Source organism: Meriones unguiculatus, chromosome 2 (assembly GCF_030254825.1).
Source record: "Meriones unguiculatus strain TT.TT164.6M chromosome 2, Bangor_MerUng_6.1, whole genome shotgun sequence".
Classification (NCBI taxonomy): domain Eukaryota; kingdom Metazoa; phylum Chordata; class Mammalia; order Rodentia; family Muridae; genus Meriones; species Meriones unguiculatus.
This window is the reverse complement of record NC_083350.1, coordinates 126,199,693-126,227,003: the sequence shown is the minus strand read 5'-3', so window position 1 is coordinate 126,227,003 and position 27,311 is coordinate 126,199,693. Positions and strand designations below refer to the sequence as shown.

The 27,311-nt window shown below is 44.7% G+C and overlaps 1 long non-coding RNA gene across 1 annotated transcript; it reads left to right on the top strand.

Annotated features, from left to right (window-relative positions):
• The first annotated feature begins 2,495 nt into the window (after positions 1-2,495).
• Positions 2,496-7,671, top strand: LOC132652448 (uncharacterized). Its single transcript, XR_009590031.1, has 3 exons — positions 2,496-3,404; positions 4,331-4,475; positions 6,993-7,671. It is a non-coding gene; the product is annotated as an uncharacterized LOC132652448 (long non-coding RNA).
• Positions 7,672-27,311: the final 19,640 nt, after the last annotated feature.

Below are 27,311 nucleotides of genomic sequence, written 5' to 3'. Positions count from 1 at the left end.
TCTGAACAAACTGCATGGCTTACTCTTAAAATGGTTAGTTTAAAAGATCACTCCTCGGTTTAGATGGCTTGTTGAAATTTTTGTTTGATAGCCCATGAAAGCTACTTGACCATTCTGTGTCTCGGTTTCTCTCATTTTCTTTCTTAAAAAATTTTTTTGTTATTAATTAACTTATTAATTTGTATTGAGGTCTCGTGTACCCCAGGCTGGCCTTGAACTCTGTAGATAGCTGAGGATGGCCTGAATTTTTGGATCCTCCTGCATGCTGGGATTCCAGGCCTGTGCCACCGCACCTGTTTTTCTGTGGTGTAGGGAATTGGAGGGAGGGCTTTGCCCATGCGTGGCAGGCCCTCTGCCCTCACCTCCTGAGCCCTGCTTAGTTTCTTCAGTGTGGAATTACATTAGCCAGTGCCTACTTCATCACGTTGTTACGAGGATTAGAAAAAGTATTACATATGGGTTGCCTGGAACAGGCCCGGCTGGGAAGGAACCAGACCCTTTCTCTTCACCCACTGAAAATTATCAGCTTCAGGCTCATGTCATTCTTGGCCGTGTAACTCTATTGGGAAATACCTTTGCTGCTTTGTGGGTTGGTGAAAGCATGGCGAGAGATGAAAACGGTTGCCTCCTGCCCTTCATCTGGAGTTCCAGAAGGCAAAAACCTAAAGGAGCAAAGTCAGGAGCCCTCAAGGAGTAAGACAGTAGCCTTGGGTAAGAACGCTTAGAAAGACAAGACAGCGGGGACTGCTGCAAAATGGGAAACCTGTCAACACACAGCCGCCTGTACCATCGCCAAACAAGGTTTTGTCTTCACCGAATCTGACTTTTATGCAAAAAAGTACATTTTTGCAACAGTGGTTAAACACACGAGACCAAATAAAATACACCTGCCAACCGCCAGCCTGAGGTTGCCGTTGCATAAAGTTTGTGGAGCAGCATAGTAAACAGCAAGATTTTTTTCATAAGATGTTTTAAAATAATAAATGAACTATGACGGTGAGTGACTGGTATGAACAGCATCAGAAATATGGAGCATTGCCAGATCGAGGGATAGCCAAGCCGACATCAGCTGATGTCAAAAGAGCAGCTCAAAAGCAAGAAGATCAAGAACAAAAGGATGAAGAGAATGAAGAAAAACTTTGCACAGAATGCGAGAGTGGGATGACTGGAAGGACACCCATCCCAGGGGCTATGGCAACCGGCAGAACATGGGTTAATCATTCCAAAAGGCAAAAGGAAGACGTGGTACACCTTCACACCAAGGACAACATCAGGAGGGTACAGTGAAGGCAGTCATGCGGAGTCTTGCTTTGCATTTGATAGTGTCAAATAATTATGCTTGTACCTACCCTAGGTAATGACCAATTCATTTTTGTTTGGCTTTATTAATCTCATCACGATATATTCGGATTTCTTAAGTGGTCAGAAAAGAACACTAAGAAATGGCTCTATATAATCAATAGTAGTATAAATTGATTCTCTTTTAAAAATTAATAAAAATCCCCTCTATTATGTGAAAAAAATAAAATAATAAATGAATATAGATTGTATAAAATAAGGTTGACGAGTGAGAACCAGCAGTCTCCTCCTCTACCCTTCTAATGGTCATAATGTCCTAAATATTACCATTACCCCTTACGCATCCAGTTTTGCTTTTTGTTTTGTGGGGTTTTAAAAATCTGTTTTGTGTTTTGTTGTTGTTTGTTTGTTGTATTTTGAGACAGGGTTTCTCTATGAAGCCCTGGAACTCACCATGTAGACCAGGCTGGCCTTGAACCCACAGAGATCCACCTGCCTCCACCTCCCAAGTGCTGGGATTAAAGGGCTGTGCCAGTATGTGCAGCTAACGTATCTAGTCCTTATCATAAAACATGAAGATCTAATTCCTGAGGAGATTAATGGTTTACTGGTAAAACAATCACCTGGCAGGTCCTAGGTTTGATCCCCAATAACTAAGTAAAAACAAAAAAAAAATTGTAATAAGGATTTAATCATAAATATTTTACAGTTCATTTGGGGGGGTGCTTAAAATATGGAATTTCATGTTTCCCTGGTTGTTTCCTTATGATTCCTCTTTTAATTTTATAAACTTCATATTTTTAAAACCTTGCAAAAAAAAAAAAAAAGAATCACACACCAAAATTAACCAGATACAAATCAGCGAACTTCTATACAGTCCCATCCTGTCCAGTCTGTCCCTTTCCACCCCCTTCTCCCTAGATGGAGGTGATCCTCTGACTCCCATTTGCTAGGATTACTCACTTGGGCCACCAAGCCCCGCCTAATTGCTTTTCTAAGGCTTGTGAAAGCTGAATCAGCAGGATTAAATCACAACCACAACAGTTATTTAATGGAGAGATGTAATGTAAAGATTTTTTTTTAACAGCTTCTGGAACTCTTTGTAGACCAGGCTTGACCTGGAACCCACAGAAATCCTCCTGCTTCTGTCTCTGTCTCTCTGTCTCTCTCTCTCTCTCTCTCTCTCTCTGTGTGTATGTGTGTGTGTGTGTGTGTATGTCTTTGTCTCTCTTCCTTTTTTTTCAAAGATGCTTTGTGCATGGTCTTTAATAGTACATGACATCTTTTTAGGACTTGCTTTGTAGACCTGGCTGGCCTTGAACTCACAGAGATCCGCCTGCCTCTGCCTCCCTGAATGCTGGGATTGCAGGCCTCCCCCCCCTCCCCCCCCCCCCCCCCCGGCTTGGCTCAGTGTGAAACATCTTTAGCTGAAGGGGTTAAAAAGAACCGGAAACCTGCTGCTGGGGCTACACCGGGTGGACTCGCTTGTGGGGCCTACCCTGTGTGTAGTAGGATGTTTATTTCAAAGCATCCCCGACCTCAGAACTCAGCAGAGGAGGTCGATGCTCCCTAGCCTGCCCTGCGCTGTAACAAGCAGGCACTTCTCCAAACTTTGGCGAACGATCCCGTCTTCAAGTGATCCCAAAGGCAGCGGAGCTAGTGAAGAGCTGCCACCCGCGGCGTTGGGAGAGGGGAAGGAGAAGAAGCCGGAATTGCTTAAATTAGCGTTCTGCTGATGCCGCTCTCGGCACCGCGCACAGTGAAGCCGGCTCTGCCGGTGCTGCCAAAACTGCAAACCGGACTCCATTGCGGTTTGTGGGACGAATCTGCACGCGTCAAAGTCCGCCGCCCTGACCGCTTCGGCCTTCCTCGAGCGCCCCCTGCAGGCAGAGCCAGGCAAGCCCCTTGGTTGAGGGGTTAGACCAGAATGGGCTCCAGGAGAGACTCTCCGCTGAGGTCGTTCATGCATGATCACGTGTGGTTCTCAGACTTTAAAGAGTTAGCTAACCACTCACCCGAGGCAGAGCTGGAACTCTCCGCAGGGCTGGAGGAAGAGCGCGGCAAGTTTGCATGTACGCCAGTGGACAGCAGGAAGTCTGGAGAGCGTAAGCTAACGCGCTTATCGGGAACAGACTGCACACCGCTTCCCGGTGGCTAACCTTCCCCTCCGTGGACTGACTCTGTTTTTGTTCTCGTCGTAACCTTACTTCCAGTGTTGAGGAGATTTGTCTTAATCCATCTGTGACCACTGTCCCAGACAGTGGAAGTGGCTAGTGCTGCGTCTGACATTTTTGTCTTTGTCGTTTTAATGTTTCTTTCTCCCGCGAGGCTGTTAATGCCTCCATAGGAAGAGTGTTTTATTGATTTTTCTTTGCCCACAGTCTGACTTACGAAGTATTCCTTAAAGGCCTAATAACGGACGAACTGTCTGAAAGGCAAAAGAAGAGGAAATGTAAATGCGCTTGTTAAAAAAAAAAAAAAAAAAAAAAGCATCTCCCTCAGGGAGATGGGTTCTCAGATGACAAGGGAGTTAAAACAAAATTTAAAGGGCCAGGCATGGTGGCTCACACCTTTATTTAATCCCAGCACTTGGTAGACAGCAGAGGCAGGTGGATCTCTATGAGTCTGAAGCCAGCCTGGTCTACAGAATCGGTCCCCAGGCAGCAAAGGCTACATAGTGAGACTTGGTGGCCTATGTATTAAATACTGTAGAAGTAGCGGTTACACTAAATGGACCCTCTTTTCAAACTCTACAGGAATATTTTGTAACAATAAGTGATTCTGGATGGAAGACAGATCTAGAATATAAAAGATTTTGTCAGATGACAAAAATACGTGTTTACTATAGGAAGATGTCTATGCTGTGCTGACGTGGCTCCCTGAAAAATGGTCTATCCCAGTGGCCCTCAGCCTTCCTGATGCTGCGCTCCTTTAGCACAGCTCCCCATGTCGTCGTGACCCCCAACCATGAAATCGTTTCTTGTTGCTACTTCATAACTGTAATTTTGCTGTGTTGTAAATTGTAATGTAGATGACTGGTATGCAGGATATCTGACATGCCGCCTCTTCAAAGGCGCACAGACCCACAGGTTGAGAACCACTGGTCTATCCCATGGAGTGTTTCAGGACCCACACAGAGGCTGTTCTGTCACTAACGAAGACTGAATGGCTTCACTGTGAGTACCTCAACTCATCCTTATAAACTGGTAGCAAGATTCTTGAATTTTAACCAGGCGGTGCTCGCACACACCTTTAATCCCAGCACTCAGAGGCAGAGGCAGGCAGGAGGCCAGCCTGGTCTACAACATAAGTCCAGGACAGCCAGGGCTACATAGACAAACCATGTCTGGGCAGAGGTACGTGGAGGCATGTGTGTGCCGTAGTACCTGTGTGAGCGTTACCCGTGTGGAGACATGTGGAAGTCCATTCTCTCCTTCCACAGTGTGATCGGGAACAAGCTCAGCATCTCAGCTTTGCAGAGCAAGTGCTTTTACCGCTGAGCCATCTCAACAGCCCTCTCCTCAGCTCCTCTGCCTTTTTGCTTCATTTCTCACTTTCCTCCCCTGCAGAGCCTTGGACTTGACCTGTCCAGTGCGGTGGAGCTGTCTGTCCAGCCCCCGCTCACAAGTGCCTGTAGCTCCAGCTCCAGGGGGATCCTATGTTCTTGCCCTCCCCAGGCCCGCATGTGTGTGCACAGGAGTGCATATGCACAGAAATTAAAACTAATGAAAACAAATATTAAAAAAAAAACAACCAAGTATCGCTATAAGGCTGACCATACGACTCTGGGGGACACGTGGGCCTTTGGAGAACATTCTAGATCCAAACTAAAGCAGCCCTCAATGATCTTGCCCTTGCTTATTCCTCTGATCTCACCTTTACTGCCTTCCAGTCATCCACTCTAGTTTTCCCGATGCTCCTTGAACATGGAAATAATATTTCTACCTTAGAGCCTTTGCACAAGCAAATCCTTCTGTTCAGAATAGTCTTCCACAGATGTTTGCATGGCTCACCTCCTTTTGTTCCTTCCTTCCTTCCTTCCTCCCTCCCCACTTTCTCTCTTTTCTCCCTGTCTTAGTTAGGGTTTCATTGCTTTGAAGAGATGCCATGACCTTACAGTGACTCTTATAAAGGCAAACGTTTAACGGGGGCTGGCTTCCAACTTCAGAGGTTTAGTCCATTATCATCATGGCAGGAAGTGTGGCAGCACATAGGTAAAGATGGTGCTGGAGGAGCCTAGAGTCCTATATCTCGATCCGAAGGCAGCCAGAAGGAGACTGTCTTCTGCCGGCAGCCGGGAGGAGGTTCTGGATCACACTGGCCAGATTTGAGCATCTATATGAGACCTCAAGGTTCTGCCTCCACAGTGACATACTTCCTTTTAACAAGGCTACACCTCCTCCGATAACACCTCCTAACAGTGCCACTCCGTAAGGGCTGAGCATATTAAAACCACCATACTCTATTTCTTTCTGCTTATGATATTGGGATTGAACCAAGGCCTTAATATCTAGGAAATCCCTCTAACACTGAGCTCTAGTACCATCTAGATAAATATTTCAGTTTTCTACAAGGGCTCATTAAATTGCCCAGGCTAGCTTTGAACTTACTGCATGGCTCTAGCAGGCCTTGAGCTTGCACGTCATCTGCCTCAGCTTCCCTTGTAGCTGAAATCACAGATATGTGGGGCTGCTGGAAAAGATACAGTGTGTCTGTTTTGGTCACTGAATTCAGAACCTGTCTAGCACACCATGGGATTTAATTAATACTGTCATTACTGGTGTGGGGGGGGGGGGTGCTGAGGATGGAGCCCCTCTGTGTGCTAGACTCTGATCTGAGTTCTGGATTCAGTAAGCAAAACACACACTCTGTAGTAGACAAATTATTTGTGGTATCTAGCATATTCAGATATGACTGTAAGGACAGAACAGGATGGTGCACTGCTCTCTGGGCTGAGACCTAGCCAGCATCACTGAATGAATGAAAACTAGATACAATCCTAATTAACTATTGCTTGTCTATGCAATTGTTTTTGAAGAGATTCTAACTTCAAGATTATCCTGGCCACGCTGAAGGCTAAGTATTGTTAATAGCTATGGCTACTGACAACAATGCACTGTCATGACACTGAAAAAATTGCCCAATCCTCCTCTACAGATTTCAAAGAACCTACCCTTTCTGAACTTTCACAAGGAAAACTTCCTGTCTGTACCTCAACATTGCCTGGAGTGTAAACCACAGTCACCAGTTTCTGCCGCTCAAACACTGACACAATATGGCCTCACACAGAGCCGTGAGACCATGTTGCCATGGCAACCTCTATTCCCATCATCATGAGCTAATTGTTCAGTTCTCAAACTGCATGCTCCTGAGGTTCAGCATGCTTCAACTCTGCCAGACCTCAGCCGTCAGGAAATTAAATGATGTGTTATTATTCATCATAGTTATTTGTTAACAATTTATATTTAGAAATGGAAAAGTGGAAAAGGGTTTTTTAAGGAGGTCCTTTCGATCTATCTAGTGCTACTTTAAGTATCGGCACCAGTTTTGCCTGTTGTTGGATCATTCTCCTTACTTTGATGGCCCCTAAATTATACTGGCCCTGTCATATACCTCCACCTTTTGAGCATATTTGTGTTTCAAGATAAGAGAACTTCATTCACAAAATTTGCTTTCTTGGTTTCATTCTTTAGGAGACACCAAAGAAAAGAATTGTGGGAGAGTATATGACCAATGTGATTATGGAGTGGAAGAGCCCGTTAAAAGAAAAATGAACCAACCAAAAAGTCTCCAAATGCTTGGTTATTTCAAAAAGGAAAAAAAATAGTTTATACTGTGTAATTACTATATTAATGTAACTATTTTATTGTATGTTTTTCAAAGTATACTTATAGTAACTTAAGTCATAAAAATAAATGGAAACTTCCTTTCTTTTCTTTTCCCCATACCTCTTTGAGACAGGCTTCTATTATGTAGCCAAGGTGGCCTCAAACTCAGTCATTTTTCCAGCATATCTCTTGAGTGCTGAGATTACAGGCATTCAGAGCTATTCATGGTTTATATAACCCTTTCCATCAGCACCCCAATACTATAATCTTTATAATTAGATTTAATTTTCTTACTAATGGAGTAAATTATCTCGTTTTCTGGTTATATTTTAAATCCTCCACTTAAACAAAGCTTCTAGCTCTGTTTCCAGTTCTCACCTTAATCTTGAACCTGAAAAGATCTTGGGGACCTGAACTGAGTGATACTAAGTGTTAATGAGGAGAGATGCAGATGTGAAAATTAGTTATGAGATGGATATAAGATATGTTGTTCTATTCCTGCTGCTAAAGATTTATATTTATAAAGAGAAGTTTGTTTATATTATCATAGTGTATATTTATTTTTATAAAGAACAAAATTGAAGTGTCTTGGGGTGGTGGTGGCACATGCCCTTAATCCCAGCACTCAGGAGGCAGAGGCAGGTGGATCTCTGAGTTGGAGGCCAGCCTGGTCAAAGAGTGAGTCCCAGGATGAGCAGGGCTACACAGAGAAATCCTGATTTGAAAAACCAAGAAACAGGAAGGAAGGAAGGAAGAAAGGAAGGAAGGAAGAAAGAAAGAAAGAAAGAAAGAAAGAAAGAAAGAAAGAAGGAAGGAAGGAAAGAAAGAAAGAAAGAAAGAAAGAGAAAAAGGAAATTGAAGTCTCACAGTGTAGTTCTGGAGGCTGAACACAGCATAAACAACATTCCAGTACATCAGTGTCTGATGTGAGCCTACTTACTCCTCAGGGTAACTTCTGTAAATCCTTGAATAGTGGAAGGGACAGGCAAAGAGGCAAACAAGATCCCATGGGCTGCTTTTATAGGGGCCCTAATCTTGTTTATGAGAACTTCACCCTCTTGACCTCTTCACCTCCCAAGCTCCTCTCTCTCTCTCTCTCTCTCTCTCTCTCTCTCTCTCTCTCTCTCTCTCGTGTGTGTATGTGTGTGTGTGTGTGTGTGTGTGTGTATGTGTGTTGCATCCATGTGAGTTTCCAGGTTTGCATGCCCGTGCCCATGAATGTAGAGCAGAGGAAGACATCCAGTGTCTTTTCTATCCCTTTCCTCTTTATTGCTGTCTTAGTTAGGGTTTTTAGTTGTTTCGAAGAGACATTATAACCACAGCCACTCTTATAAAGAAAAACATTTAATTGGGGCTGGCTTACAGGTTCAGAGCTTTAGTCCATTATTGTCAGGGCAGGAAGCATGGTGGCACACAGGCAGACATGGTGCTGGAAAAGGAGCAGAGAGTTCTACATTCAGATCTGCTGGTAGCAAGAAGAGAGAGATACACTTGAGCATCTGAGACCTCAGAGCCCACCCCCAGTGACCCCAGTTCACCTCCAACAAGGCTATACCTCCCAATAGTACCAGTCCCTATGAGCCTGTGGGGGCCATTTCCATTTAAACCACCACAACTTCCTTGAGACAAGGTCTCTCACCGAATCCAACTCACCATTTTGGTTAGGCTGGCTGACCAGTGAGCTTCGGGATAAGCTTGTCTCAACCCCTTCCTCCCCACAATGCTGGGGTTACAGGCATGCATAGCCGGGACATTTTACATTGGTGCTGGGGATTCAAGCCTAGGTCCTCATGCTCGCACAACATTCTCACCCACTGAGCCACCTCCGCTGCTCTTCAATATGTGAACATTGGAGGGACACAGGCATTCAGATCATAGCAGAAGGTGAAGAGAAAAGCAGGTGACTGCCAACTTTGCATCATGGGTGGGGCCAGTAGTAAGTTGACATCACCAGCCACTGAGTTAGGATGTCTTTTCTAGAATCCCTGAACAAGCAGCTAGAGATACCCATTGGAGCATATGGCCCAGCCGGCAGTTATGTGAGCCAGACACACGATGCCTCAGTGGTTAAGAACACTTATGTCCCTGTGGAAGCCCTGGGTTCAGGTCCCTGCAACCAAACAATAGCTCAAAACTGTCCATAACTCCAGTTTCAGGGGTAAAACACCCTTGTTTGGCCTCTTAGGACGCAGCCACACACATGGTACACACGCAGGCCAAACACTCACACACAAAATAAGGTAAATTAATCTTTTTAAAAAATGTTTAATAATATGGTCACACTCCTTTCAAAAGAAAGGAAAATGAGCAGGGCAAAAGCTCGGCTTGTGGTGTGTTCACTGGTAAATTATCCCTGTTGAACTCCTGCCCGGCAATTGTTTCCAACTGGCTCCTGCACTAAGTAAGACCCAATGGATTGGAGTAGACCAGACTGGTGTCAACTGGGGCGAATAGCCAATGAGAATGAACTTTGACATTAGCCAGTGTCAGTCAGGGCCCAGTGGTTTACACCTGTAATCCCAGCACTTGGGAAGGCAGAGGTAGGCAGATGTCTGTGAGTTCAGGCCGGCGAGGGTTACACAGAGAAACCCTGTCTTGAAAAAAAAAAAAAAAACAAAACAAAAGAACAACAAATTAGCCATTCTAAAAAGATAAAAATTAAAAACCTGGACATTCACAGCAGTGTCTTTCAGAAGTGGCCTAGTTTCCCCAAGCCACCGTAAGAAAAATCTTTTGGCATGATAAATAAAGGAACTTTAAAATAACCAATCAGCCTTAGATTTTTTTCATTACATGTATTTATTATGTTGTGTGTGGGAGTAAAGAATAACAAGAAAGTATTGTATTTAATGTCACTTGAAGCTCTGAGCTAAATGCCTTCTAACTAACCCCAGAAGAAGGTACAGGGCATTGAAAACAGGCTTAAAGCTCTAAAGGTTCACCCAGCATGCTGCCTAAGGAGCTTCGGAGAAAATGGTGGTGCCAGACATCAATTCTCTTGATGTGTAGCCCCAGTGTGCATGCTTTGTAAAGCGCCCAGGGGGTTCTTCACGCAGCTGTGGCTGAGAACAGCTGGACTATGCTACATATAAAGGAAGGGACTGTGGCTGGAAATCACTCCATTGCTTTTCTGCGCCCTCCCCTTCCTGCTCTCTTACCAGGAAGGCTAGATCGACGCCATCTGCATGCAGGGATAGAGAGGTATCTTAAGATTGGGCTGGGCTTCAAATCTGTGCACTAAAGAGACCCTGTCTCGCCCTCCCTGTAGCTGGGACTCCAGGCATGCAGTACTAGGTCAGGCTGAGCCACCCTAACACACTTTCCAAGTGTCCCCTGCTGTCCTCCTACTCACTGATTACTTATGCGTGTATTTGTGTGCCTTCCCGACAAGTTGGATGTTTTTGTGCTCTAAGCTAGCTCCAAGCACAGTGCCTGGTGCTGAGTTCATGTTCACTAATATATATGGGCAGGTGAGAACTGTGGCTCAGGAGTTCAGTGATTGCCTAACATATGTGAAGGCCTGGGTTCAGTTGGGCCCCAGCACCATAAAGAAAGGAAAAACAGAAACAAAAAAAAGATGTGTATACAAAAGACATACAAATACGTGTATATAAAGTCATAAGCCAGCTTCAAAGTATCTCCAGATTAGATGGTGGAAACTGAAAGACCTTTTCCCCCTCGTAGGAACCAGCTCTCCACTTCTCCAACATCACCTGAGACTTGAAAAAAAAAAAAAAACACCTGCGAAGAAACTCTTTCCATTGCATTCTAGTCTAGAACCCATGAGTCAAGAACCAGGGACAAAAAACCAATATTAACTTTTATTATAACGAACATGCACATGTATGTACACCCACATGTTTGTGTATGTCGTTGTATATAATATCACTCAGAGAGCAAACACTTTTGCCTGATGAAGCAAGCCTATGCCTCAGTAGAACAAAGGTCAATAAAATACATGCCCCACCCCCCTCTATATCAGCCAGCCAGCTGGGAAGCAAGGAAAAACCTGAAGCTTCACATTCCACATGTCTATAAGAATAATAAAAATATGCAATTTTAGATGCATTTCTTTAGATGCATAGGAAGTCTTCCCAGAAGATGATATGAAGAGCTCCCATCCTTCTGCCCACAGGACCAAGAGGCTTTCATCACTGAGGCCCAAGGCCAGGAAGGAATGCTTAAGGGAACTCATATATAATGTCCAGATCAGTCCCAAGGTAGACTTTGATTCCTGGGAATCTATGACATCTTGACCTTACGTAAATAGTAACTTTCAGGAAAAGAAAAATAGGGGAGGGGATGGCAGGGGTTGGAGACTGAGAAAGATTTAACTTCACAACAACAACAAAACCCAGAATCAGTGAATTGATGGTGTATTTAATAGTTCCTCACTTCAAGAATGTGTATACAAGCCAGGAATGAGGCAGAAGGATAGCCAGTTTGAGATAAGCCAAGGCTATACAGTAAAATCTTTTCTCAAAATTTAAAGAAAATGGAAATGATAAAGGAAGGAAGGAAAGGGGAGATGAGGGAAGGCGGGGTGACATTCTTAAATTGGCTTGAAATAAATAATAAATACAGCACCTTATTTAAAGACTATCTAACTGTATTATAGCTTTCAGAATTTGAATATGGAGGAGCAGATGTGTTAAATAACCTTCATTTCCAAAACAACACAGATGCTTGATTGATTTAATATTTGATAGTCTGTGTTCAGTGTCTGCAAGGTTGATTCTAAACGCGTGCACGTACCTCTGCAGATATCCCCCATATCGATTCAAAGCCAGAATGCACAAAAGGATGCCAAGGACACATGAAGAGCAAACCACAGCCAGAGCATTCAGGGACTGTTTTTCTTTCTCTCCATATGTCCATTTACTTCCTTCTTGAAGGCATGTGCCTGAGCTGGGTCCTTTAGCACAGGGCCTTGTAAATAAGTGAAACTAGCAAAGAAATAAAGTCTTTACAATTGCTTGAAAAGGAAAAAAAAATATGAAATCTGTTTTTTGTTGTGGCTGTTGTTTTTTGTTTGTTTGTTTGTTTGTTTGTTTGTTTTTTCAAGACAGGGTTTCTCTGTGTAGCCCTGGCTGTACTGGAATTCGATTTGTAGACCAGGCTGGCCTTAAACTCAGAGAGATCCACTTGCCTCTGCCTCCCTAGTGCTAAGGCATGTGCCACTGCCTGGCTGAAAACTCATTTTTGCATAAATATCTAGAAATAAGAATTCTGGGTATGCTTTTAAAAAAAGAGTCTTTTCCTTTGAGACAGTCATTATACATTCTGTATTTTTAATGTCACAGCATTAAAGCAAAGGTAAGACTTTACAGTTTCTAAGTTACTCAAGTAATTCCATTCTGCCGGGTGTGGTAGTGCACACCTTTAATCTGGGTGCTCAGGAGGCAGCAGAGGCAGTGAGATCTCTGTGATTTTAAGACCAGTCTGGTCTGCATGATGAGACCCAGAATAACCAGGGCTGCACAGTAAGACTATCTCTCAAAAAGAAAAAGAACGAAAAGGGGGGAAAAAGAAAAAAAAAATCATTACAGATGTGGATCAATGAAACCAACCAAGAAGGCTACCAGGAGTCATTTTTCTCTTAATTAACAGAACACAAACTGTGTAAACCATGTCCTGACAATGACTTGTTTCCAACTCCTTAAACCCCCCTCCAATACCACACTCCCTATTTCTCTAACACGCACGCACGCACACACAAATCAATTCAAATCTTCCTTCTAATAGGATCTCAGGGCGGTGAGAACGCAGCGGGCAGGGTGTCACGTGACCTGCAGCGGCGGCGTTTGCCTTGCAGCCCCGGCCTTGCTCTGACCTTGCTCTCTTGCTGCCATCTAAAAGCCTTTCCTAAGACAGGAATAACCGTCTCCCAGCTCCATTGCCACCTGCCCTGCCACTTTGCCACCTATATCTGTGTCATGTGACCGAGCTCCCACTTGATTCCCCAAAGCAGCTCCATCTGTATTCTCACTGTGACAGCCTCCAGGGACAGCTGAGAGATAACAAGAGCAAGGCACGGAATCAGGGCGTTCCGCACTAATCTCCAGGTGAAAGCGTGACGGATGGACCAAACGGCAAACGCAGATGCCGTCGATTCCATGTCAGACAAGCAGGGGCAGCACAGAAGCCCCGGGCGATTATCAGTCCGCACCTCGGTGGCTCCTACCCATGAGAAAAGCTGGAAAAGAAGGTGCCCTAAGCCTGCTCAGTCTTGGATCTTCCATCGACCAGCAGCGTGATTCTTGACAGGGTATATTTTCTTCCTCTGAACTGGGTCCACATTTGTAGGGACAGATGAGCCCCAACCCTGGAACCTCTTACCCCCACCCAGAGCTGAGATGGGAGAGGCTCATTTTTCCTGTTCGCCTCTCGGGTACTTCGTGTCAAGCTATGGCAAATTCATTCTTCCGAATGCTTGCTGGGCTCACCAACCACGGGGCCCTCCACACTTCTCCAGCCTTTCCCTCCTTCTGTTTTCCGTCACTGGGCTAGTACACACCATCTGTTGTAACCAGTCATTCAACACACATCAGGCTCCGGGGGTTGAGCGAAGTGGGCGTGTTCCTCGCGCTCATGAAATTTACAAGTCAAATTAGAGAAAGAAACCAATAATAATAATAACACTGCTGATAAAATAAGCTGGAGGAAATGCAGCGGCAAAGAAACGCCCGCCCTGCTGGAGGGAACACCATGGAGGCCTTCGCAAGGAAAGCTTGCAGAGAGCTAATAAGGAGGAGTTAAGTAGATAAAGGGAGGTTGAGGAAGAGGTAGCAGAGTGTGGCCTAGGGAGCTGAGAGGAAGCCTGAGGGGGACAGTGTAGGAACGATGGAGGGAGAGGGGGACTTTGGACTCCAGGTTAGAGAAATCACTGAAGGACTGTACATAACAAAAAGGGGCTTGCATTTTAAACACACGCACACCTACCACAACACACCACCCATCCCTCCCCAGGGGCCGGGCTTCACCCCTGCAAGCATTCGGATGACACATTGCACGGTGGAGGAGAAGAAATGGAATATCAGGCAGGAGGCTGTGTGCCATGGTCTGGGTAGGGGCGAGTGACCTCCTGGACCGGGCCAACAAGTGGAGTGTGCTGAACGCACAGAGCTGAGTGCTGTGATGACGGGCTGAGCAAGATGGACTGACCCTCTCTCTCGGCGCAGCTGGTGAGGAGACAGCCAGCCCGGTTCCGGGTAGGGATACGTACACTAGGCCTGGAGTCACCCTGGCTGCCCTGGAACTCAGAGATCTGCCTGCCTCTGCCTCCCAAGTGCTACGATTAAAGGCGAGTACCACGAAGCCTGGCAAGGACAAGCAGAAGTTTTAAAAGAGCCCCGTGGTGCTCTCTTCTCCCCTGGGCTGAAGCCTGACCCTACACAGCCCTTTCAGATAAACCTTGTTCCTCAAATTTTCTTTTCTTTCTTTCTTTCTTTCTTTCTTTCTTTCTTTCTTTCTTTCTTTTTTTTTCCTTTCTTTTTTTGTTTTGTTTTGTTTCGTTTTGTTTTGGGTTTCTCACAGAGATCCGCCTGCCTCTGCCTGCCGAGCGCTGGCATTAAAAGCGAGCACCACCGCGCCTGGCTGCTAACTACCTTCTTGTCTGGATTTCAGACTATCTTTTTTGGGGATTTTACTTCTTTGAAAAAGAAATGGACGCCTGCCTCGTTGTACAGTTTCGGTCTACATCTTGGTTCTCTCGTTTGCAACCTCAGGTTCAGACAAGTACCAATGCTCAAGGATGCCAGTTAGGAAAACCTGTGAGAACGTAAGGTCCAATCAGGCTAGCATCCCAGCGCGTGATCAGCCAACGAGGTGCAGAGATTTGGGACACCTGCCCTCTCCTCCTCCAGTGCGAGTCCCACTGACTGCAATACCAGAGCGCAGTACAGCAGCTCTCTCCCTCTAGCTATGATGGGAGAGGTACTTTTTCTAAAAGCCTTCCATTTCCAGCTTCTGAGAAACACGGAATTACACGTTCTCACGGTAATAGACTAACGACTGGTTTGCTGAATTACGTTCACCACGGTGAAACTACCTTAATACCTTTGCTAATATACATCGAGGGAGCGGAGAGCTAGCGCTTGCAAGGTCACTCACACCAAATCCTTACTGACACTCATTCTAGGAAAGGTGACTTTCTGGAAAGGACAGTCCTCTCACAATTTTCACATTAGGTTTCAGAGCATGAAACAGAGAGGAGAGCTTGCTAGAACTCCTGAGATCATGAAAGTATGCTAGAATAAAGAAGCAAACACAGAAAAGAAATTTTACAATAAGTAGCTAACTGATTTTTTTTTTTTTTGCATGAATAGATTCACACGACAGGCTGCACAGTAAAAACCGCCCTGAGTGTTTAATAGTGTATTGCTGAATGATAATTTACTGGTGGTGTCTGCGCACTCACCAATTCATGCAAACTTAATAATGAGAAGCTTGAGGAGAAAATAAGACTCTGGGAATAATGATTAATTCCCAACTGCAATTAGCACCTCAGAAGGTCTCAACAGAGAAGCTAGCTGGGTGTGTGGCAATGATGTAATTCAAGTGTTTATGTCTGGGCTGAGCTACATTGATGATGTTGGGGGCAGGGTACACACTGTCCCTTTTTAAATTCTATTAATTTATTTTGTGTACACGCATATTGGAAAGGAGCGAATGTGTAGAGGTTGGGATATAACATGTGAGAGTCGGTTCTGTCCTTCTATCATGTGGACTCTGAGAATCAAGCCTGGCGACAGGTGCGTTTACACAGTGAACCATCCCACCAGCCCTTTGTCTCCATGTGTCTTGGTATTGTTGTTTATGTGTATGGGTGTTTGCGTGCATGTGTGTCTGTGCACCACCTGTATGCCTGGTGCCTGAGAAAGCCAGAAGAGGGCAGTGGGTTTCCTGGAACTGTACTAACAGTTGCAAGCTGCCATGTGGGTGCTGGAAGTCAAACCTGGGTCCTCTTGAAGAGCAGCAAGTGCTCTTAACTGCTTAGCCTTCTCTACAGGCCCATCTCTCTATTCTTCTTTTTTTAAGGGTGGCATTTAAAATTTTTAAGCTTTATTTATTATGTGTACAGTGTTCTGCCTGTATGTGCACTTTTATGCCAGAAGAGGAAACTATATCTCATTATAGATGGTTAAAGCCACCATGTGAGTATTGGGAATTGAACTCAGGACCTCTGGAAGAGCAGCCAGTGCTCTTAACTTCTGAGCCATCTCTCCAGCCCAGATTTCCAGCCCAGATTTCTCTCTCTCTCTCTCTCTCTCTCTCTCTCTCTCTATATATATATATATATATATATATATATATCAATGTATATTATTGTTCCTACCTTTAATCCCAGCCTCTCTCTCTGTCTCTGTGTGTATAAGCACATTATTGCAATGTATATTATTGATCCTGCCTTTAATCCCAGCAGAGGCAGGAGGATCTCTGTGAGTTCAAGACCAGCCTGGTCTACAAAACGAGTCCAGGACAGCTAAGGCTATAGAGAGAAACCCTGTCTCAGGGAAGAAAAAGAAAAACATTTTCTTGGGGCTGGTTTACAGTTCAGAGGTGTAGTCCATTATCGTCGTGGTGGGAAGCATGGCAACGTGCAGGCAGACATGGTGGCTGGAGGGGCAGCTGGGAGTTCTACATCTAGATTGGCAGGCAGCGGGAAAAACAATGCTGCACCCCACCTCAAAGCCCACCCCCAGTGACACAGTTCTTCCAAAAGGCCACATCTCCTAATAGTGCCACTCCCTATGAGCCAAGATTCACACATGAGTCTATAGGGGCCATTCCTATTCAAACCACTACAATTAGTATATTTTAAAGGACAAATTTAATCACGATTTTATTCTTTACCACCTCAAACTTGTACACATCTCTCTTCTTTTTATTCTATTCCACTTTTTATATTGTATGTGTACACAATGGTGGAGGTCAGGGATGCCTGTGAGAATAGCTTCTCTCCTTCTACTCATGTGGGTCTCAGGGATCAGACTCAGGTGGTCAGGATTGCCAGCAAATGCCTTTACCCATGGAGCCATCTCTCCGGCCTCTTTGCTTTTATTTTTCATTTTTGTGTTTTGAAACAACATCTCATATAGCCCAGACTTGTCTCAAACTCACTCTGTTTGAAGACAGCCTTGAACTCCTGAACCTCTCACTTTGAACTTCCATGTGTTCTAATTACAAATTATGCCAATAGGGCTGGTGATAAAAGCTGATTTTTCCAAACAAAAGATGGCTGGGGAGTGCAAGTGATCACATAGTGGAGAGTAGTTCATGTGAGTTATGTGGAGTTCTACAATGAACTAACTGGGTTTTTAATTTATGTTCACAGTCATCAGAGAGAAATGCCTCCATGAGATCCAGCTGTAAGGCACTTTCTCAATTAGTGATCAGTGGTGGGTGTTGTCATCCCTGGGCTGCTGTCCTGAGTTCTAGAAGGAAGCAGGCTTAGCAAGACATGGGAAGCAAGCCAGTAAGCAGCACCCCTCCATGGCCTCAGCATCAGCTCCTGCCTCCAGGTTCCTGTCCTGTTTGAGTTCCTGTCCTGACTTCCTTCAGTTGTCTTTGAAAAAGAGGATGGGGCTATCAGGAGGAGGGGGAGAGAAGAAAAAGAGGGAAGTGGAACAAAGCAGCATGCCTCCTCAGAGGACCTGGAACATGCTTTTCAATCAGCCGAATCTAGAAGCGAATCTACTTTTAAGAGACAGGACCCCACCATGTAGCCCAGGTTGGCCCTAAATTCACCGTATAGCCTCGTTAGTGCTGGAACTGCAGTTGTGTATCACCACCCAGTTCAATTCTATTTATTATTTACCTACTTATTTGCTTAGAGACAGGGTCTCACTTTGTTTCTCTCGCTGACCTAGAGCTGGCTTTGTAGACCAGGCCGGCCTGGAACGCAGACAGATCTACCTTCCTCTGCCTCCTGAGTGCTGGGATTGTAGGTGCACAACACCATAACTACTGTTTATTTGCTTTAAATGAGGTTCCCAGCTGACAGCCTGTTAGGTTGACTTTGATGGTCTGGTTTGATGTGCTGATACAGTCTCAGCTCCCTCTTCCTATACAATCCTTCCTATAGGACCTATATAAACCTCTCATCTCAATTCAGAATTCATCAAATTTTTATCTAAAGTCCGAGATCAAGGTACAATGGGAATTTTTTTTTCCTAGTGTGAAAACATGACCTACCTTTTGACCAGTGGTAGTACATCCAGTAGAATCAGAATCTCTCCATGATTTATCCTGATCAGCAAAGGATTCATGAGAATTTTCATTCCCAAATAGGAGTTTCTGTTTTTATTTCTGTCTGAAAAAAAAAAAAAAAAAAAAAAAAAAACCTAATGGTGGAATTAACAGGAGGAAGGGCTCACTAAAGAACATTCAGTGGGTGGATTTTTTTAGATGATGTCTTTGGCTTAGTAGGGTGAATCAGCACAAAAATCAGCTTGGATGGTATGCAGGGAACAAGGAACTGAGTTTTTTGTTTATTTGTGTGTTTTGCTTTGTTTTGTTTTTTTTTCTATATAGAAACTGTCCCCACAGGACCACGGTCCTCTCAGGGCTAACACCTGAAGGTTGCCTGATGTTTGAGTGATTATTTTTAAATTAATACAAAACTTGTATTGCTTTGTCAAGGACTGTAGTAGATTATATTTGAAGCTATTCTTTATTGATCTGTTATTTGAGACCGACAATTCTACTCAATTTGGGGCCTCAGGCCCACGTTGTGGTAAGCTGACAGCAATTTCAAATATGATTTTAATCGCACTTCTAAGCATGACTTCCGGGGCTCTATAGGCAAATGCAAACGCATTCTATCTCTCGATGCCACCTCTGGGTTGGTACAAGAGGTGCTGGCTCAGGTGGAGCTGCTTAATTGGTAACCTAAGATCTGTTTACCAAATGGATGTGCAAGACACTATGCTCACCCAGGCCGCCCCACAGAGTGGTTTGACCTTAACTAGCTCGCAAATCAAATCTCTACTTTTGCAGACAAAAGATTAATTAGCGTCCACCAAGACACGTAGCGGAGTGTGGAGATGACATCGCTTCTCTGAGACCTTAGGCAAGTGTGACCGTATTAACTGGCAACTTGACAGAATCTGGAACCGTTTGGGAGCTAAACCTCCAGACACACCTGTAAGGAATTACTTGGACTCTGGGCATACCTTCGACAAATATGTTAATCGGGTTAACGGAGGTAAGAAGACATACACTAAAGTGTGTGTATGGGGGGGGAGGGGCATTCCCTGAGTGGGGTTCCACACTGTGAAAAAGGAGAAAGCCACCACGAGAGTACACACAGTCATCCGTCTCTGCTTACAGGGTAAAGCAGCAGTGTGAACAAACCCCTGTGATTTTCCCACAACGACTGACACGGGACTGTGATCTAGAGTAAACCCTACCTTCCTGAATCGCCTCATTCCCGAGTGTTTATCCCAGGGTGTTTTATCCCGGCAACAGGAAAAGAAACTAAGACAGCAAGTTATCAAACTTTGTCTGTTCTTTCACATTCACCTGCCGTGTCCGGGGCACTGTAGAAAGGGGTGGAATCGTGTCTATAAAGGCTCCCCCAGTTTCCAAGAGAGAGGAGGCATTCAACAATGCCACTCTTTCCCTCTACCCTTACTCCTGCTGTCTCAGGCACACCTGAAAATTCTCCTACTGATGAACTCGTGGCAAAAAAAAAATACTTGAAGAAGCATCACTCCAGCTCAGCAATTTCCTGGCCTCACAAAGGAAGTGTAAAGTGAAAATTCACACAAACTTGACTTTAGGTTTTGTTTGTCCTGCATCAGACTGTTCTCCTTCATGTCATTATGAAGTGTGATAACCTTCTCACACCACCTTGCTTCCTCTGCCTAACACTTTCTCGTAGGACAATGGACTGAAGAGCTTTATTCATTCCACTAAAATTCATATGTTGACTCCTAAGCTTCTGTGCAATGGGAGTTAGAAGTGATTGGTTCATGGAAGCAGGATCTTATGAATAGCTTTTGTGCCCTAATGAAAGGACTCCAGGAAACCCTGCTGCCCCTATATCCCGACCAGAAGGCTGCACACAGGGACAATGACAATCTATGAACCAGGAAGCAAGCCTTCAGCAGACACCAAAATCAATCTTCCAGCACCTTCATCTTGGCTGTCCCAGGTTTCAGAACTCTTAAGAATTAAGTGTGTACTGTTTAAACCATTCAGTCCATACTAGTTTGTTATGGTAGCCTAGATAAACGCTAGCTTAAAAATGCCTTGGTAACTAGTCATCATTCATAGTTGGAAGCCAGCCACTATATTAGATAGGTAGGTAGGTAGGTAGGTAGGTAGCTAAATAGGTAGGTAGGTAGATCTATAAATAGAGGAGATTGTGTAGAGATAACAAGAAAGTTAAGATAGAAATAATCAAAAGTAGGTATAGTGGGTGCAGGGTTAGCAAATGGGTGGAGAGAGGCAGAAGACTTATATTTGCATTTTAGACGCTCCTAAACTATTTGGTTTTTGCATGTGTATGTGTGTGTGCGTGTGTGTGTGTATATATATATATACATATGTATATATATATATATATATATATTACTATTATACTTTCAACTTTCCCACTTTTTGATAATTAGTGTAGGTCAGAGAGGCCTGAGGCCTGTAGGGGGAAAAGCAAGGTATTATTGTAGGTACATTAGTTAAGGTTAGCTAGCAGCTCTATTCAATTAACCCGAAAATGTCTAATGGCCCAAACACTATAGATATTTATTTTTCAGTTTCAGAGCAGCTCTGGGTGGTGAGATGGAGCTGGAGAAGTGGGGGGAGGGAGGAAGGCCTTGAGTGCAGTCACTCAAGAATCAAGGTCGGTGGGCTTTTCCATCTTTAGCTGGTGGTTATGAAGGTCACCTGAGAACCAGCATCCAGAAGACAGGACAAGAACGAACATGAGGAGCCATCCAGGAGAGGATTATTATGAGACACTCACACAAGGCCAAGCACTTCTGCCTCCAGAGATGACCACGCTAACCTACAAGGAAAATATGGGCTCCGTGCATTCGCTTCAAAAAGGGAGTGCCGGGTTGGTCAGCAGTCTGTCAGTGGGTTACCAATGATCCTTCTGGGGCTCCAACTTGGGAGACTCACTGTTAGCTGTAGTGACCGTGGGGTAAAACCCTCACTCCAAAGACAAGAAGAGGCCCATCTCCTCAGCCTGCCTTAAAACTTCAGCAAAAGTGCAACAGTCCTGAGTTCACCTTGTCTGGCCCAGTAACCGAGTTTGTTTCTGAAGTCATGGGACATGGGCAGGACATTCCAAAAGTGCAAAGCAATGATGACGAGGCATGTTATCACAAACCTACGATGCCAGCGTCTGGGAGGTGGAGGTCACGCTTTGCTACACAGCAATTCTGCTACACAAGACCCTGTATTCTCTACAGTCCAGAGGATGATCCATATAGCCATATCTACACCTTAACTGAGTGAGTTTATTAAGAAAAAGCAAGCTAAAGTGAAAGAATCAATGGCAAGTGCTAGACAGACAGCAAAGAGTCATCAAATCAGATACTCAAAACATTTGCCAGGGGCTGGAGAGATGGTTCGCCAGTAGCCACCCTATCGGAAGGCCCAGGGTTCTAATCCCTGTACTCTCACGGCACCCAGCAACCATCTGTAACCCCAGTTCCAGGAGATCTGAGACCTTCTAGCCTCCAATGGCACCGCATACACATGGCGTGCAAGCATACACTACACGCAGGCCAAACACACGCCCATGCACGCATAAAACGACTAGCAGAAATCAACTGTTGAAGCCCCATTGAGGCAGTCAGCTGCAGTTCCTGATGGAGTCCCCAGCAAAGCAGGGTGTCCCTTGGGGTGGTTTTCAGGTAAAAGAACAGAGAGAAATGACGTCATCGAGTCAGGCGCTCGCAATGTCCTGGAGACATTAGAGCAGTGGGCTGGAGGTCCTGGTTGAGGTTTGTTTCTGAAGATGAACTTCCCCAGGAACAGCTGAACACCTGGCTCCTCTCTCCCACTGCGGGCGCTTTTATATCTTTGGGTAAACAACAGCAATTTCTGTTGGAAGTGGTCCATGTTCTAGTTATTTTCAAGGATATGGTGTTATCAGGGTTTTCGTTAGTTAGTTAGTTAGCTTGTTTGTTTTTGAGTCAGGGTCTCATTATGTAGCCCTGGCTAGCCTGAAACTCACAGAAATCTGCCCTCCTCTGCCTCCCAAGTTCTGGGATTATAGGCAGTTACCACCACAGCTGGCCAACATATTTTCACTCTTCTGCTGTTTTCTACTCTCCCTGTCAGAGTTAAGGGAGCCACCCATCCCCACACAAGGGACCTCGGAGAATACTTTGAGACAAACCTGTGTGGCTCTGAAATGGGAGAGGGGCAAGCCCCCACTTCAAACAGCCAGTGATAATTTAGCAATGCAAAGTATATGCTCCCTGTCTGGGAAAACAAAGCAAAGCAAAAACAAACGGAAATAGGACCATACCTGGTGGCTGACACCTTTAATCTCAGCTCGGGGTGGGGGTGGGGATGTCAGAGGAGGGTGGACCTTTGTGAGTTTGTGGATAGCCTGATCTACGTAGTGAGTTCTAGGACAGCCAGAGCTCTCCAAGATGTGACCTTTCTAAAGCAAAAAAGCAAGAATGCTGAAGTCCTAATCAAGGTGACAGAGATTTAATAGTGATTCCTTCCCAGTGGGGACAGAGTGAGAAGACATAAAATGGAACCTAGATCCGTGTGCTGATGGTTCAAGTATGTCCATACAAGACAATTCATTAAGCAGCCAGCTGAGGTTGACAGTTGTATGGTCATGAACTGTTCGGAGAATGATGGGCAGTATTTGCCACACTTTTCATGGAGCTGAAAACAGAAGGAGCTTACAGGGCATGCCCCACCATCACCCACTACACCCTGCTAGTTCTGGGGGTGCTGGGCCTGAGAGCACTCTCAGGATACCCTCCTGGAAGGCTAGTGGAGTTGGGGTCCGGGGAGCCTGCCCTGACAATTATTGGATCCTTCAGTGGCATATAAACGGAACAACAAACACTAGGACAGAACTCCGCAGATTTAAAGCTGCTGTCTGAAGTTCAATTTCACGGGCATGAGGCAGGGTTGGAGGTTTTATTGCAGTAACCAATAATGAAGAGCGAGGGTGCGATTAACTGTCTGAGCACAAAGAAGCTCAGATTGGGAGAGACAAGCAGGAGGCCTTCCCTTCTGCTATTGTCATCCTAAGACTGCATTGAAATTTGTGGCTGGGGGTGCGTTGAGAGCACCCCTGAAAGCATTTCGTTTATTGAGGAGCTTTGATTTAAATGAAGCAGCAGGCACTGACACCACCATTATTCACAAATCCCTCCATAACGTGGATGTAAGTGGGGCACAAGGTAGCCACTGAATTAGACGGCTCCACAGGTAGGAAAAAGGGCCTGTTGGGGATCAAACCGCCAAGGCCATCTCTGGTGGGAGGGTGGGGGCAGAGAGAAGAGCAAAGTGATGGGAAAGCAAGCAGATTTTATCAACAGGTAGGATCTTTGAGCTGATGTAGGCTGGGAACTGAATGCCCTTGCCCTTTGACCCTTGGGGTGGTTTAAGGGAGGCGCCTGGTAAACAGAAACCCACCTGTACACCTCTGTTTACTCAATCACAGTCATTCTGTACACCCAGCCAAAGTCCTGTTTAGGACATTGTCTCCAGCACTGCCACTGGGGGAGGGGGGTTGCTTTGAACCTTGCACTGAGAAACTTGGTGTCTGTATTCTTAGAGATCTGTCTCCTGGTAAATCAGGCACCTCGATTAAGGACCCTGAAAAGGACTATGCACCCCTCTACCCACCCACACATCGTGGTCTGGCTGGAATCACTCAAATTGGACACAGCCACTTACTCACATGGCTGCTGTCAAACTAGGCAGACCCTGTCAGCTAGAGACTGGAAGAGGGGACTTTTAATGCCATTAAAAATCTATCTTATCTCAGCAAGCGGTCTCTTCAATACAGGTGGACTTCTTATCAGTGGCTTGGTGTGTGTGTGTGTGTGTGTGTGTGTGTGTGTGTGTGTGTATGTGTGTGTTTGCATGCACGAATGCATGTGAGGTGAACAACTAACTTACTGGTGTTAAGTATAATTGCAATGCTGTGCAATATACCTTCAGAACTTTTTCATCAGCACTGAATTCTAGGCTGGTTAGATACTATTGCCTCTTCTCCCTTCCCCTCCCCGAAACCCATAGTAACTACCATTCTCCTGATAAAGACTTCCTCAGGATACCTTTAAAATGAGAAGAATGTGAATACAGTGAGAATTTTGGAATTATGGTTTCATTTTTTAAAAAAACACAGTGTAAGAATGTTTTCGTTTTAATCCCAGGTGTGGGGATACGGGGCTGCTTTGATTGTCCATGGCAGCTGACTGTGATTTGCCTCGTGTTCTAGCTGAAGTGTGGTTTTGCTAGCTGTGGAAGTTTCTGTGGCTGTGTGACTCTTGGAACTCTGGGAACTTTTCTGAGGATGTATAAACCTTAGAGCCCCCATAGGCAGGATTGGTGGTTGGTGGTCGTCCAGGGTGGGTGTGGGTGTGGCACTTTGTTAGTAGTCGTGCTTAAAGAAGATACAAGAAGAAACTGGACTCAAGGATCTCTCTCTCCCGCTCTATCCTATCTAGGATAGGGGGTGAGGCATGACGATGGGAAGAAGAACCCACAAAGCAGAAGAAAGAAAAAAAAAAAGCAAGCTACAGATGTAACCAGGCAGTAGTGGCACACTCCTTAATCCCAGCACTTGGGAGGCAGAGGTAGGCGGCTCTCTCTGAGTACAAGACCAATGTGGTCCACAGAGTAAGTTCTAGGCCAGCCAGAGTTGCACAGAGAAAGCCTGTCTCAGAGAAAAGAAGACAAAGAAGAAGAGAAGGAGGAGGAGGAGAAAGAAGAAGGACATGCAGACTGTATTTTACAAAAATGATTGCAACAATATTTCCGTCCCCTAGGCTCTTCCAAGCCTTGTCACTTCTCCATCATTACCAGTTCCCATATATATCTTCTCCTTAAACCTGGGCAAAACTTTAAACATGTCTCAGTGAACAGAATGTAGAAGTGACAGTGTATGCTTTCCCAGATTTGTCATTAAAAACTAACATGACTTCTCTTTGATGTTCTTCCTCCCTCCCCTTCTTTCTCTCCCCTCTCTCTTCCTCCCTCTGTCCCCCCTTCTCTGTGTGCCTTTAGAGGTCAGAGTCCTGAGCCACTGGTAAGTCCCTCCTGATATAGATATTTAATGGCCTGAAAAGCCCCCCTAGTCCAGTCTCCAGCTGGCTGAATCAGCCTAGCCTGACAGGAGACATGTGAGTGACTGGTTGTGTCTAGGTCGGGTGATTTCAGCCAATGACTAGCTGCAGCTTCATGGACAATCCTGACCATGAACTGCTTGCTGAGCCCTGCCAACCACATCAGCCATGAACACTCATAATTCTAACACTGGTTAAAAAAAAAAAAAGATTTTATTTATTTATTTTATGTATATGAGTGTTCTATCTGCATGTATGCCTGCAGGCCAGAAGAGGGCACCAGATCCTAATATAGATGGTTGTGATTCACCACGTGGTTGCTGGGAATTGAACTCAGGACCTCTGGAAGAACAGATAGTGCTCTTCACCTCCGAGACATCTCTCCAGTCCAACACTGATGTTTTAAATCAGGGAATTTTTTCTGGCTATTTATCTGGAAGATGATTTTGGTCAGATGCCCAACTCATTTTCCCATAATAACTTCTTAAAGAAATTTCATTTGATAACTAAACCCCACATTACCACCTAGCAACAATACAGAATAACCACACTTCAGGCCTTAGGAGAGAATATAAAGCCAATGATCGTTCCCACCCACATTAAATGTCCAGTCCCAGGAGGCGGTGCCAATGCAGAACTGCAGAAGGGGCTATTGTGCTTCTCTTCATTTTGTAGGTGCATTCTTTGATTTTGTTCACATTTTTCAACTGAGCAATATTTTCTTACTGTCTAATAAAGTTGCTTTCAGTGAGCTGTGCAGGTCACGCTAGAGCAATGGTTCTCAAGCTATGGGTTGTGACCTCAATGACCCTTTCATGGGAGCTGGTATATCAGATATCCTGCATATTATACACTTACATTATAATTCATAACTAGAAAAATTAGTTATGAAGTAGCCATGAAAATAATTCTATGGGGTGGGGGTCACCACAGCACGAGGAGCTACATTAAAGGGTGGCAGCCTTAGGAAGGCTGAGAACCACTCTGCAGGAGGTTCATACTATAGCACATAGCTGTGGGAAAGCTCTCTTGGATTTGCTACAGACTAGTAGCCAGGGCTGTTTATCATATTCCCATAATGGTCCAAAAATAAAGCAGCAGATCAGAACTCTATATTCAAGTTAACTTCCTATAAATCTTAAGAAACTTGAATCATTTGCCTATGTAGTCAAGCTAACCATGCTTGGCTTTCTTTTCTTTCAGTAGAAAATCCAGTACAAATCTGTAGCTGGGCTTAGATAATTAGGTGCTGTCTTATTTCTGGCGCATCTCATTCCGTTCCACTAACTTGTGTTTGCCTAACGTATGTGTCTCTTGATGCTGGCTTTACTTCTTATTTATATTTTCTATTTGGGTGCATGTTTTATCACAAGCTTTCTCAAATCTCTGTGGAGGAAGACGTTATAATTATAAGGCAAGAAGCAGATAAATATATAAGTGAACTATTCTTCTGAGACCTCGCCAAATTATAGGCCTCCTATAAGCCTGATTTAATGATTCATTCATTTGCTTCCAAACATGGATTAAGCATCTATTATGTCTAGGCAATTTATTACAGCTGCAGCTGAAATAACACTTGAACCCGCTGTCCTTGCCCTTAGCTAAACAGAATCCCTGAGGGTTGTCCAAAAGCTTGAGGTCCAGTAGCGGCAGCTGGCGATTTCCAATGGTGACATCTCTGAGGTTGTCATGAAGCTGCAGTTCTTAATCTTTTCATAAATAAACCAGGGGGCGGGAGGGAAGCTACAAGGTGAATATACATCTCTTTAGGTTCCTTGCCAGGAACTTCAGCAAGTTTGAACTTGTTCAATTCAAAATTTTGAAACATTTGAATAGTTCTGGAGAAACTGTTGGTAAAGCTGGTCCCTTGGAGCTCCTTGGCTGTTTCTACATTGACAATTTC